Source organism: Lactuca virosa, chromosome 2 (assembly GCF_052849685.1).
Source record: "Lactuca virosa cultivar CGN04683 chromosome 2, Lactuca_virosa_CGN04683_v6, whole genome shotgun sequence".
In the NCBI taxonomy this organism is placed as follows: Eukaryota; Viridiplantae; Streptophyta; class Magnoliopsida; order Asterales; family Asteraceae; genus Lactuca; species Lactuca virosa.
Genome location: NC_136427.1, coordinates 40,543,972 through 40,559,353, shown reverse-complemented (window position 1 = coordinate 40,559,353; position 15,382 = coordinate 40,543,972). Strand labels below are relative to the sequence as shown.

The 15,382-nt window shown below is 33.9% G+C and overlaps 1 long non-coding RNA gene across 6 annotated transcripts in view; it reads right to left on the bottom strand.

Annotated features, from left to right (window-relative positions):
• The window catches only part of LOC145159057 (uncharacterized), a 57,575-nt gene extending 42,570 nt beyond the window's left edge, over nucleotides 1-15,005 (bottom strand). For 2 of the 6 annotated variants that reach the window (XR_013737478.1, XR_013737477.1), the window contains exons 1-2: nucleotides 14,696-15,005; nucleotides 14,245-14,504 (exon numbers count right to left, since the gene is read on the bottom strand). This is a non-coding gene — a long non-coding RNA (uncharacterized LOC145159057). The other 4 variants (XR_013737476.1, XR_013737474.1, XR_013737475.1 and 1 more) reach the window with 4 other exon arrangements.
• Between the last annotated feature and the right edge of the window lie 377 nt (nucleotides 15,006-15,382).

The following is a 15,382-nucleotide window of genomic DNA, read 5'->3' as shown; positions in this document are numbered from 1 at the left end:
CCATGGGTATGGATTATGGGTTATACCCATGACCCTTGGAATCCTACATATAAATAGGTTACTCCATAGCCAAAATCACCACTTCTTTTCTTAGAGAAATATGGAGGTGTTTTGGTGCATGGAATTCTCTCTCAAGAGCCACCTTTGTCTTAGGTGTGTTGTGATTCCATTTGAGGCATTTCATACTATTGGTGCTAAGCTCTTAAGGCCAAATACATCAAGACTTCAAGCCACATAAAGGTATGTTTCCCTAACTAATATATTATATGGTTTATGTCAAATGCATGCTAGTTATAGGTTTAATGCCTTGGAAACCATTTGCATGTATAATAGAGAAAACATAGATCCAAGGTATTTAGGGTTGTATGTGCACCATAGGATGTTGTAGTATACTAAAACCCAACAGTGGTATCAGAGCCATGGGTTGTTTTCTATTATATTTGATGCAAATGTATTTTTTTTTTCAAGTTGAAGGAAAAAAAAAGAAAAAAAAAAACATGAAGTTTGTCTAATTTTATGATAATTACTTGATTTTATGAAAAACTAATTATTTATAAAATTTGAGTCACTTTACTACAAGAGTTGAATTAGGTCAATTTATTAAAAGATAGAATGATATGATTATTTTATTTGTTTTAAAAGTTTGATCTAAATGGTTTTAAGGAGTTACAAATTTTGTCATAAAATTTTGGAACTCAAAAGTTTTTTTTAAAGTTATGATCTTAAGAGTTTTGAAACTTCCATAAGTTATGGATGTGAAATGTCTCATTTATTAACTCTTTAGGTTATGAATTCCAAGAGTCTTCAAAGGATAATTGTCAAAGTTTCAAGATTTGTATTAGTTTATATGATTATCTAATTTCTTGAAAATTGTTGATGTGAATTATCTTTACTTATGAGTTTAATCTAGATCATAGAAAAATTATTTGATTATTGTGTTAATTGGAATATTTGATCTTAATGGTTTTTATGAACTCCATAACTTGTCCTCAAGTTATGGAAAGTGAAGAGTTTTTCTTTTTAAAGTGTCATTAAGTCTCATAGGTTATGAAAATAGAAGAGTCACTATTTTTAATGTCATCATTAAATGATTTAATTTCTTCCATAACTTGTCCTCAAGTTATGGAACTTGAATTTATTTTTTTTTCATTAAACCTTAATTAAACTCATAAGTTATGAAAAATCCAAGAGTTTTGAAAGGTTTAAAAATTTGTCCTCAAGTTTTGGAATTTGTAAAGTTACCCCCCATGTATACTTTAATTCCAAACTAGACCTTAGAATTTTAAAAGTTTAAAATTCAACCCTTATACTATTATTATAATTTTAATTATATAGATATGTATAAGATAAAGTCGTCTTACCATTAGTAGGCCTCATTCACGAAGCCGGTCTATAAGGGGGGTATAAGGTTACTGCCTATAAAATGGCAGTTTAATGGGTGTCCACTCTCACTCACCGCTTCCTGGACTGGTGGAGGGTCGTTAGCCGAACAGGTAGGACAAGGACTATAACTCTCCCTTCATTATAAGTATAATGATAAATACTAAGTAACTAAACACTTATAAATTCTCAATCTTAGTTACTTAGGAAAATGTGAATAAGGTGCTAATCCATGAAATTACACTTTGCACTTTGTTTAAACCATTAGTGGAGCGTGTGTGGTTAACCGGCACACTAACATGGACTTAACAAGGTAGGCAAAGGGTAACTTAATGTTTATCATAGTATCGTTGGAGCGTGTGTGGTTAACCGGCACATCGATTGAGGGGTAAATATTAAGGGTACCAAGTATATTTGCATGGTTACTTCACACCTTGTTTTGTGATCCTCGGCATCCCAGTCACAAAACGTGAAGGGCACACTCGAGATTGAAACATGCCATTGAAAAGTTCAATGAATCTCAAAAGAATCTAGGAGTTTCAAAACCAATTAAAACCTAATAATACATTTTGTTTATCTTGGTGGAAATTGGAGCATCGTCATTCACCTACCTTCAAATATTTTATAGCTTGGATTACGACATCCCTCTTCCAAGTTATAAAATAGTTTGTTGGGTCGTAGCCTACATATATATCATATTGGGTGTTATATTAAGGACTTAAATCAACTTTACGTGAATTTCTCCCATTGTTGATGTCTGGTTTAGACAACAATGATCTTCCCAAACCAAGCTTTCCTAATGAATATGACTTCCCGAGTTTGGCTCATGGAAGTCATACTTCTCTTCCTCCACCTCCTCCAATTATTCTCCCTAACCCACAAGTTCAAGGTCACTCAAGCCCTAATGGCAAGCAAGGTCTATGTGTGATCACATCTTAGAGATGAAGTCACATATTGACAAGCCGGGAGAGTTGGGTGTCAAAGTCTTGAGAAAGTTGGATGTTCAATCACTTTCTAAGTCACATAGTGAGTTCCTTTGGGACTACTATAAAACAGACTATGACATGAACCTTAATGATCATATCTATTTGCTTGGTGTTGTTGAATCAACAATGATTTGGAACGATAGTAAAGCAAATTTGATTAGAAGATCAACTTCCAAAAAAATTTATGGACAGTGACAATGGTGACACTGGAAATCCAGAAAAAACATTCTCTTCCCAATGGAAAGGGATTGGCCATAGTCAACCCGGTTGACCAAATGGTAAAGAGAAAGGCTAAGTCTGAGATAGTCCCATTACCAAAGGGTCCATATGTTTATTTTGCCAAAGGAAGGGGCGTTGATTGCAAAGCTGCCAAATTTACCTAAGGATGTTAAAGTCAATAAGTTTGACTCTACATCAGGTAGAGCCCATTATCTAACTCTGTTAAGTTCTATTCTGAGATCCTCATTATATGATGTGACTGGGTCACATGTTGATGTTTTAAGAATCAAAGAATAGAAAGAAATCTTAAAGGAAGTATATGCTGATTCTGATCGCGAAGGTGGATTTCGATCGCATCAGAATTTTGAGCAGTTGCTTAAGAAGTTATGATATATTGCTAAGGAATAGATAACAACAATTTTCCATGTGGATTGTAAGGATAAGTTTTTCCGCAAAGTTTTAAAATAAAAGAAAATTGTTTAATTTTATTTATTTGAAGTATCCTTACAATGGCATTTGTGGAAAATTGTTGCTTATATGATTCCACTGACAGCAATATTGGAAAATGGATTTGATTCTTTCATTTGTGGTAGTGTCTAAATTTACCAAATCAGGAAAGTTCCTCATCACCCAAGTTTCAATTGGACCGAAACTTGGAATCATGCAAGTTGAATAGTATGATGAATGAGAACTTTCAAGCATTGGAAAATCAAGACTAATTACTTGTTCACATGGATGTGTGAGTCAAGTGAAGGACTAAAGGGATCGAGTACACATTCTTGTGCACTGGTCATGTCCACCACAAAGCTCGTTAAGACTATTTGATTTACTAAAGTTTAGTAAATATGGTTATACTTACAAGTTTAAGTATAATTCTGAAACATTGGAAAAGTCTCAATGTATGGCAGAACGAATGGGAAGAATCAAATTAGGCAGAAAGATAAAAGTTTCAAATCTGAAAAGATGGGAGAGTACTTTAGTATCATGTTTGTGATCATCTTAATGATTTAGAAATCATATCACAATTAGTCCTCTAAAGGTCATCTTAGTGCATTCTTATGACTAAGAAGAGGAGTCATGAATTGTTGAAATGGTTAGATCAGGAAGATGAGTCATACTTCGTTCCAAAACAATTCTTAGAGTCATACTCCAAGATTGTAACTTGAGTGACATATCTTAAAGAAAGGTTTAAAACATTTGTCAAATGTAAGAGTAAATGTGTCCTACTCTTGTACATTTGAAATTGGTAAGTTGTGATGTTTTGGATAAAACAAAGACCAACTAAGGCCAATTATGTGAAGTGTTTGTCTTGATAAAGAATCCGCACTATCTCTTGAATATTTGGCAAGATAGTCTTATATGTCAAGAGGATAGTGGGAGTCTTAAAGATCCTAAAAAGAATTTCAAGAACTAATCAAGAATAAAACCTGAGGTTCTTCACTAGCACACGACTTGAGGTTTATAACCTATCGTGTTGACATATTCTGTGCCCATTCCAGTTAAAGTTGGCTTTGCATAGGAGTTCTGAAAGTTCTCAATTGGTTGCATAACAACTTGGAAGCAATGGCAGGCCCTGTACTGCCAGGTGGCAAGAAGTTAAGATTGCATAAGTTCAGTCCATATGAGTTTGGATTTGTCATTATCCTTGTCTTGTGACTATGGTTTTGACGATTCACATGGATAAGAACACATACACCATAAAATCTAAGGGTCATAAGGTTTCTCTTCGATTCATGAAAATGATGGTGAGGAAACACTTCCACCAAGTAGATTTGAAGCAGATGGCAAAAGGTTTAAACAATTGAGTCTATGATTACGGCATCCCTTTTCATAGTTCTGAAATTGTTTAGACACACATGCATGCTATCTAAGGAAAGGTGTATGATTTTGATAAAGTTTTATCAAAGCATCTCGTATCAGAAATCTGAACTTTGGTAAGAAAGTCAATAAAGTATTGATTTCTAGAAGTCCAGCTGATTTCTGAGTACATGTCAAAGCTAGTGGGAGCATAAGTGTTATGCTAATAATCATCATGTTAGTGGGAGCATGATAATTATTGTTAGTGTTGCAAGTTAGCAATGTTAATTATAGAAAAACAAAAGTTTCAATTCGTGAGGCTGCAGGGATTGAAAAAGTTGTTTTGCTATAATTAAGGGAGAGGATATACTTCATTTCAGTTCTAAAGGCTTAGATTGAGACCTTAATCATCTTTAGTCAAGAATATATATATGAATTTTATGTTGGATTGGTTCAACTTAAGGAAATTCTATATAATGTGTTCTCAAAATTCGATTATGATTACGGCATCCCTCTTCATAGTCAATTTTTGAAAACATGGCAAATAAAAATATTGTAGCAAAAGACTGGTCTAGAATCATGTCTTTATGTGAGACATCATGAATCGTGTACCATTTGTTTTGGGTACAGGATCGATTGCATGTGCTATAATATTTTTCATTTCTAAATTTTTCCAAATGCCCAGAGGCATTAAGAAGGGAAAAGGTCTAGAATTGGATATGACTAAAATGATTAAGCAATTGTCGAGGACAATCTGAGGTTTACCAAAGATTGGTTGCTCAGGGACAGTTGGAAGTATAGTGCTAATTTTGGAAGGACCATATTGACATATTCTGAAAAGAGGCATCTCTTATTCAGAAGTGATAGTCAAAATGAGAATATGGAGTTGTCTCCATAGGTGGAAGTTATCTGTGTAAGATTAGAAAACTTAATGCAAGAAGCATGTCCAAAGCAATGTACTTTGAATATGAGACTTAGTTTCCATGGAGTTGATCTCCATTGGAATACCTTATAATGACTGTTGACAAGTCTTTGTGACTTTGTACATATTCATTACAGGAGGGTCAGTGCATATAAGTTTAAAATCTAAACAGATTTCGATAAATGATAGGAATTTGAAATTCTCACATTTTTCGATAAGGATTTGGGAGTGTGAAATTAGAATCATTGAAATTATGTTCAATTGGTTTATTTCACAAAGTAAGGATCATAGACAAACATAGAGTGCATACTTGGTGTATGGCAAAGCTATTGTTTAAGAAAAACATAGTGTACATGCTTGGAGCATGGGACAACTAGTGTTTCTAATTCAAGTATAAAGTTGATAAAACCGAAACAATGAATAATGAGTAATCAGTATGGTGATAAATAAAAGTGTTTATTTATAGTCATAGGGTTTGATACCATATTTGATTCATTTATTCTTGTGTTTCACTTTGCATGTTTTGACTTCCAGAATAACTAAGTCGCTCTTCCTGAATGATTAAGTTATTCAAACCATCCACAGTCGGTCATATGTTGGAAGTAGATATGAATCAAGACTGTCATGGGTTGGTTTGTAGAGGTCCAAGTTGGTGGACAAAGTGGTGCTACAACACTCATGAGTGCTCATAAGTTCTGAGTATTGGATTCAACCCGCGCTCATTTGAATCACTTCATGGATTTTATCACGAGTGATCATGAGACGATAATATCTTATATTCTTCAAACCTAGAGATATGAGTTGTTACTATGAGTTGGTTATACATTGATTGCACGAAAACGCATTTGGTAACTCGATGTTATAAAACGTGCCTTTGTGTATGATTCAACAAGTAGTAGAACAAGCCATATGAGTCGAAGTTTATCCATTCCTTTTACCTTCGGGATAAAAGAGATATATGTGGGCCCCTCGATGATTTAGCGATGACACATGTGAGTGCTTGACCAAGCCAGGACTGATTTGATTTGTTCAATCAGTCAGTCATCATAAATCGAAAATCGGGAAACAACAAATGGACAGAGAGAATGATTATAATCCATGTCTCAGTCCATATGATATCTAGAATGGAGGAATATATGATCCCTTATCTAATGGACGCGTCATTGATTTGTGCAGAGTTCGACAGCGGCTTTAAGAGCTACGATTGCTAGTCGGGTTATGAAGTCGTACTTGCAATAATAGTTTTAGACTTATCCAAGTGGGAAACTGTTGGATTAGATGTCTAAGCCCATAACTATTATTGGTATGTACTTGACCCGAGAGTAGCATGGTCCATTTGGGTTGCATATCATCAGGACAATTTGTTAGGATGGACTTTTGAGAGAAGGTTATTTATGGTTTATTAATATATTATAAGTTATAATATATTAATATGAAATCATATGTTTTAATTAGTATCGATCAAGAATTAATTTGGAATTAATTTAGTGATCAAAAGAGACTAATTAAATCTATGAGGACTAATTATGATAATTAGTTATATTTATATGTGTTGGGCTTATGATCCATGTTGGACCAAGTTTATGTATGGATACATAAAGAGTTGGGCCACATGAACCATGGATCATAAAACCCATGGGTATGGATTATGGGTTATACCCATGACCCTTGGAATCCTACATATAAATAGGTTACTCCATAGCCAAAATCACCACTTCTTTTCTTAGAGAAATATGGAGGTGTTTTGGTGCATGGAATTCTCTCTCAAGAGCCACCTTTGTCTTATTTGGGTTTAAATAAGCTTTTATAATTTTATTTTCTACAAATAACTAGAAAATATTTTTTTTATTAAAATCTTATTTGGGTTTAAATAAGCTTTTATAATGTTTGATTTTTTAGTTAAATAACAAATTCTGAAATCATAGTCAAATAATATAAGACTAACCTCTTTCTATAGTATAATATAAAAAATTTCATGTGAAAGATTAGGCATGTTAAAATGAAATGAATTTCATCTGAATCTTTTATATCATATGTAAATATTATATATGGTTCTAACTCCACTTTATATGTTATTTAGTATGGATAGTGATTTTTAGACATAATAAAAGCTTATTTAAACCCATACAAGACTATAATAAAAAAATATCTTTACTAATTTGTTAAAAAATAATTTTAATAAAATCATGAAATTTGAAAAGATTTTTGTTAAAAAATAAACACATGAATAAAAGTGGGTTAATTATTCAAAGTTTCATTATATGTTCCATGATGGAATGATAGAAAAAAAAAACCCTCGCAAGGAATCAAGATTAAAGCACATTCCTTCAAAAACAAACAACTTTTCTTTTCACTCCAAATGGAATCAACCATTCCATTCCTGATTCCATCGTACCAAACACTACATAAGAATTACAAATGACTTAATTTGGTTTTTCATGTTATGAAATCAGGTGGAGTGGGATGAGGCGGGTGTGGTGATAAACAAAAGCCAAGTGAGTCCATGGGACATCGAGGCACCAGAAAGTCTCTTCATTTTCCCTTCTCTAACTTCAAGTCTTAAAAGACCTTTCAATTCCGCTTTTCTAGGTGAATTCCATTCCCTTGTCATGTTTACCTTTTTGCCCTTGTCCTATCATAAATTTTTTTAGTGACATTTTTTGTAATGTAATTAGGAGCACAAACCGAATGGGACAATATGGTAACCCGACCATTCATGCGGGCCCCGAAAACAATAAACGGAAACTTTTCAAACCCTTCAATGTCTAGCTTATGGTCAGAACAACTCGTCAAAATGTTAATGAAACCACAAACCAATCACAATACGCCACCTGTGATTCAAGATACTTTCACCACTAATCGCCCACAATTTCACCTCATTCAACCCAACACCACCACCATCACCGCCGCCTCACCGCCACAATCCACCCAAAATCTCTCCGGCTACCACCAATCCGATCAGAAACCACCGATAACAGTCACTTCCGACACAATAAAACCAGACTCAAAACCAATGTCCCCGTTTCTCAATCAATTATCCCCATTTGACTCGAGCATACTCCATGGTCAACAATTTGATTCCCCCCAAATCGATTCTTCAACTCTTAACGGGTTATTCCCGTACCCGGACACAAACGTATTGAACCCGTATCAATCTCTCGGACCCGAAACGTGGGACCCACAACCCAACACTTCACGATCTTTCTTCCAACAAAACATGGGACCCACAAATTACGGACTGTTGTAAACAATCAAGAAATGTGAAGGAATCAAGAGACTTGAGAGAAGAAAAGACTAAACTGGAAGCTTTTATTTCTGTAACGAAAGAACTCACAAACCTCAAAAAATATAGCATCATTCAATACTAGGATTGCTGCCCTGTTTTCACGCCACTACAAATTGAAAACTAAAGACCAGGTCTACTCTAATAATTCTGGTAAATTAAAGACTGAAATAAACTTACTTAGTATAAAATCTGGATTACAAATCAACAGTATACCAAGGTTAGAAATTCTGTTACTTTCTATTATAGAATTGTACTTTCATTTATTATTGCATATTTGCATCATACTTCCATCTCTTTCGATTACAACATTGTTTTTTCATTTTTTTTCTTGTCAAGACATGTATTTTGAAAAATCTACTGATGTATAGCATTGTACTTTCAATTATGCTTTTAAAGTGTACCCAATTATAGCAGTAAAAAGGGTTTTGTTTTTTGGATTGCAATGTTATATTTGGGTGGATTCTTCACAGGACGATGAGATAATAGGAAGAAATGTAAGTAGGATGCTATGATAAACAAATTGATGAAATTACATTGCTATTTCTTGCATTTAACAATTTTTGGAATCATGGGCAAAGTTTAAAATATGAAAATATAGAACGATCTTCGTTTAACAACCAAATAAATGAAACTACATATACAAAGGTTGGAACTTTTTCTTGAATATATTTCCACATTGATAAATTTCTATGCATATTTTGAAAAGCTAAACGCAAGAAACGGCAACATACTTTTGTTTATTTGTATTATAGCATCCTACTACCATTTCTTTCTTTTACAACATTGTACTCTTAATTTTTTTCTTATTAAGACATTGTACTTTGAAAACTCTTACTAAATTGTGTACTTTGAATTTTTATTTTTTTCTTAATTTACTATTGTACTTTAAAAGATCTACGCAATCATTACAGTGAAAGTAGTTTAGTATTTCCATGGCATTGCTACAAGAGTATATTCGGAAGAAATGAAAGTAAGATGCTATTATAAACAAATCAAATGAAGTATGTCCAGATTTCTTGCATTCAACCCATATCTACAAAATCTGAAACATGATAATATGGAACGACTTTTTTTTCTTGTGGTATTCAGATTCAAAAAGCAGGATCAGTTTGGAGGTCTATTGATGTGTCGAGTTTCAAGAATTATGATGTATCTTACTTTCATATTTTTTTCTTATTAAGGCATTGTACTATAAAAACTCTACACAATTATAGAATAAAAAGTTTCATTTAATTTGGATGGCATTGCTATAATTGGGTAGATTTTTCAAAGCACAATGCTGTAGTTGGAAAAATTGAAGTAGAAACAAATGAATGATTCCAATTTCTTAAAATTAGCCCTAAAATATAACCAAAATCAAGTTGGAACCAGCAAGCTTATTTCAATTTTAGCTAAGTTTTCTAATTTGACTCGTTAGAGATTTAACATAAGCAAAAAATCAACAAATTTTAGGTAAACGAGTTTAAATTGATACCTTTAAAAGATGTTTGAAGGCTGAACATTGTGGTGTAAAATGCAAACATTGTGGTGTAAAATGCAGGGAATTTGTTGGGTGCGCACCATGTATCAGGATTCTTTTGCCTTCTGAAGTTCAACTGATGGGTGAAGAGGGAATGCAGCATTGCAGGCCGGGATTAATGATGGCGTGGGTTGGACAATGGTACATGTACTTGGGTGGGACCCACATGATCCAGTGGGATCCTAACAATCATGGACCGGTTGTAGTGACAAGATGAGAGTTAGCAAGATTCTTGGTTTGAAGAGATGATGTGGGTGACAAATTAGTGAAGAAACAACCCATTGTAGCTTTATGAGATGTTAAAGGATTGTAAACATTTAAAATGCTATATGAATTAAGGATTGACTAATTTATCAAAATCTCCCCATTCAAAATGCAATTATGCTTATGCTTTCTCATGGCAGAAGAATGTATGTAATAGTGAGACTAATCTAATATGCTTAAAAGACAATTAAAGTGCGTGTAATAGTGAGACTAATAAAAGACCAGTTAAATCTCTATCCATAACTAGTAAGAATACTCACCTCTCTTCTTTTTAGACTTCGTTCAAGTTTTATTTATTTTGTGATAAAACTCTGTGATCATCAACCTTCCGTACGATTGCCTTCATGAAAGACACAAATGTCTGCAATAAGTCTCTTTTTCCAGATCTCCTATGAACTCTTATTTTCCGCCTCATATATACTCGCATCAACATCCTATTCCTTGTTGTCGCCATGAAATTTGACTTAAAAATCTTGGTAATTTGATTCTCGCATGGTAGTTTAGCAACATTAAGCATCGCCACACTATAGACAGGTTCTTGTTCGTCACGGCCGAGTTTGTAATCCACAAATTCTTCCCAAACTGCTTCTTCCCACACTCTTGTTCAACATATCGAAACCGGATGTCGGCCTCATTTTACGCTTAACCCTGGCAAGAGCTACTACCCCTCTTTCACGCTTTGCACCCCTCTTAAGTTCTTTGTATTCGGCTATCTTTTAATCAAGTGCAGCAACATATGCAACAACCTTTAGAGTTTGTCTTGACGGCTATTATTCACCATGCTTACTCTGCGGCACCTGTAAATAAACTTCTTGCCATCTGAATCATCTTTCAACCGGCTAAAAAACTGATAAAGTTCACAACGGATGCATTCTTCCTCTGATTCCCAATAATTTCCAGAGGAAGAATGCATCCCTCATGAACTTTATCAGTTTTGTAGCCGGTTGAAAGATGATCCAGATGGCAAGAAGTTTATCTACAGGTGTTGCAGAGTAAACATGGTGAATAATAGCCGGGTAACAGGACAAACGTTAAAGGTTGTTGTATATGTTGCTGCACTTGATTAAAAGATAGTCGAATACAAAGAACTTAAGAGGGGTGCAAAGCGTGAAAGAGAGGTAGTGACTCTTGCCAGGGTTAAGCGTAAAATGAGGCCGGCATCCGGTTTCAAGATGTTGAACAAGAATGTGGGAAAAAGCTGTTTGGGAAGAATTTGTAGATTACAAACTCGGTCGTGGCGAACAAGAACCTGTCTATAGTGTGGCGATGCTTAATGCTGCCAAACTATCATGCGGGAATCAAATTACCAAGATTTTTAAGTCAAATTTCATGGCGACAACAAGGAACAAGAGGTTGATGCGAGCATATATGAGGCGGAAAATAAGAGTTTACAGCAGATATAGAGACTTATTGCAAACATTTGCGTCTTTCATGAAGACAATCAGAATGAAGGTTGATGATCATAGAGTTTTATCACAAATAAATAAAACTTGGACGAAGCCTAAAAAGAAGAGAGATGAGTATTCTTACTAGTCATAGATAGAGATTTAACTTGTCTTTTAAGCATATTAGATTAGTCTCACTATTACATGCACTTTAATCGTCTTTTAAGCATATTAGATTAGTCTCACTATTACATACACTCTTCTGGCAGGAATATTCATGAGAAAGCATAAGGATAATTGCATTTTGAATTGGGAGATTTTGATAAACAATTTTCAATTTTCAAAATTATTTCTCATATGTTATTGTTTATCAAGGTACGTAGTCACAGATTTCTGATATTTTTTCATATGTTGGTTGATTTGAAGATCAAAAATCTCTCAATTTCAATTTAGCTTAAAGTTTTATAGTTTTGATTTAGGATTTGATTTTCAATTCTTCCAATATGCTTAACAATATGATTATTATTGATCGGATCTCTCAATTTCAAATTAGCTTAAAGTATCATACTTTGATTTAGGATTTGATTTTCAATTTTTCCAATATGCTTAACAATATGATTAGCATTTTGTAGGTATATAGCTATTGATTGAATTGATCAATTTCAAATTAGCATAAAATTTCATATTTTGATTTAGGATTTGATTTTTAATTCTTCCAATATGCTTAACAATATGATTATCAGAAATCAGTTCACCCATATTTCTTATAACTTTTTATTTTCAGTAGGTATGGTAGATTGGGACGTGAGGCTGCCTGAAGTATTAGAAACATTGGACTTAGAGGATCATCACTTCAATATAATCGGTTGGAATCGGGACTTAGTGGTGGATGGATGCGGCATTCGAATCCAAGATTTTTGCAATACTGTTTCTATCTTAAGAAATCAGGTGAACACGAAAGACGTATTACCAATTTTGCTGGAAGAAGGCTTGCTCGAAAATTATTGGGAATCAGCTACAAAACTGATAAAGTTCACGAGGGGTGCATTTTTCCTCCGATTCCCTGTTGATTTCAAATGTTCATATACTCTACATTGATCTCAGCTTTGCTAAAACGATAACATGGTGTAATTGCACGTATTTAAATCCTGATGATAACTGCAAAATTGAAGCGGTGAGTGTCCGAGAAATTTTGTACTTATAAATGGGGGCAAATGTCCAATTTTACTAATATATTGTTTGTTTTAGTGGACTTCAGTTAATTCGTTACAATACTTTTCCTTTTCTAAAAACAATAATTTATAAAATATAATGAGTTATTGGTATGACATTGGATGAACTTTTTTATTTTCAAATGCTACAAATAGCATTAACTTTCATTTGAAGGAAAACTATTAAAAGGTTCTATTTGCCTTCCATGATAATTACACCATGACATCATTTATCATAGTTATCTTTACCCATTTAGACTTTACACCAGAAATCATGACAAAGTCTTATCAGGGAAAAAAGAATATTAGATTTGAAATATTAATAATCAAGAAAAGAAACATACTATATTTTGGTTAAAAACTATTGATTTCATCCGCAATCCAACTTATAATATGATCGATTAGCTTATAAATTGGCAACTAATCTAAAAAGTTAGATTACAATTCAAAGCCATAACATAAGAGATGACTCATGATAGATGTTTGCACTTAGTTTTTAAAATCCAGTCATTGTTAAAGAACAACATTTTAGCCTAAAAAGTGTTTATTGGATTCTTTTTATTAAATCAAAACATTTCAGTAGTACTCTTCTTATATATAGGCATTGCATATACGGTGATGAAAATATTAACAAAAATTCAAATTAAAATCTTGAAACAAATCAAATAAACTTTACTACAAGTTTTTTTACATGTAAATGCAGGGAATAGCATTGTTCCTATAACCACTGCTGCTACATGTGACTTTTTTCAATTATTAGATTCAAAGTGAACGTTTCATGAACCTAGAACATTCTACCATTCCACTACTAACAGTACCTTCGGTAAGAGACTCAATAAAACAATAAATACCCAAATTGCCCCTCCATGTAACATACTTATAATTGGCTCTCCTTTTACTAATTGGCTCTTGTTTTACTGTTTTTCCTGTTTAACCCCTTCTTGCATATGTGTATTTTAATGGAGGTTAGCATATAACTGTGAAATTTATCTTTTCCAACAACCATTTGAACCAAACTAATACACTCCATGGATTTGGCACAAAGTATGTGAATAGCTCTAGTATAGCTTTTAGGTAAGTCATAACTGCATTAAGGAAATGTTTTTACCTAGTAATTTTGTTAGGGTAACAGATGACCAAAATGGCACAAACAATGTAAAGGATTTGCTTTATATTTAACAACATTATGATTCAAAATTATCACAATAACAATAAAGACTCGTATTCAGATTCATATTTAAACTATAGATGCAAGTTGAAGTTTAGAACAATTACTTGGTCATTGCAGTACTACCATCAAATGAGTTTTTGTTGTCATTTCGAGAAGTTTTGTATCTTGAAAACATGTAAAGGACTGATAAATTCCCATGTGGTTCTTCTTTTGAGCTTGTACGAGAGTGTATAGAAGCATTCACTGCCACTGATGCTTCATTAGTAGCCATTGAAGTACTTGTATCACTGTTCATAGAGTCATCGAGAATTAAACTTCTATAATGATGAGAAACTTGTTGTAGCTTCATCAGTGTCTTCTTTACCTGATTAAATAACCGGAAATAAGTCAAATAAAATGTCAACTATTCCACAGATCCAGCTCTGTTCCAAATTTCAAATCAAAACTAAATGCATCTCAAAGAGTCGATGTTTCTATGTCAAAGTGCTGATCTTTCTCTAAACATAAGATAGATTTCGATGATGGGGAGGTGGTCAGAGATGTTTGAAACCAAACCTGAAATGGTGGTGTTTGTCGATTGTGGTGCCAGAAATCACAAGCCGCCGTCTCTACCAAGGTTTGTAGAGCCGCTCCGGTTGGCGGCGCTGGCGGCTATGGTTTTACTAAGGGTTTCGTCGATGATGAGAGAAATATAGATCATTTCCGACAGATTGCAGGTCCGATTATGGTGTGCTGAGGTCTAGTGGATTCCGAGGGAGGTCCGATTACGAGCCTACCTCCGACGACATAGATCTGTGAGAGAGAGAGAGAGAGAGAGAGAGAGAGAGGGAGAGGGACCCTCCGAAACCCAAGCATCTAAAAACTATTTATGTTTTGTTGTAAAAGGATAAGAGAGAGACGAGGAACAAGGAAAATAGGTGTGTGTGTGTGTGTGTGTGTGTGTGTGTGTGTGTGTGTGTGTGTGTGTGTGTGTGTGTGTGTGTGTGTGTGTGTGTGTGTGTGTGTGTGTGTGTGAGAGAGAGAGAGAGAGAGAGAGAGTGTGTGTGTGTGAGAGAGAGAGAGAGCTATTTTGTTTTTTTTTCTTTTAATTTTAAGAGTATTTAAAATAAAAATTGAAAAAGCAAAAACAAAGGGCAAAATCGTCTTTACAAAAAAGTTTAAACAAAATTGGACCAAACTCGCAAGAAAATGAAACTTTTGGACCACTGGTGCTTAGTCCAAACATTTTTTGCCCAAACATAC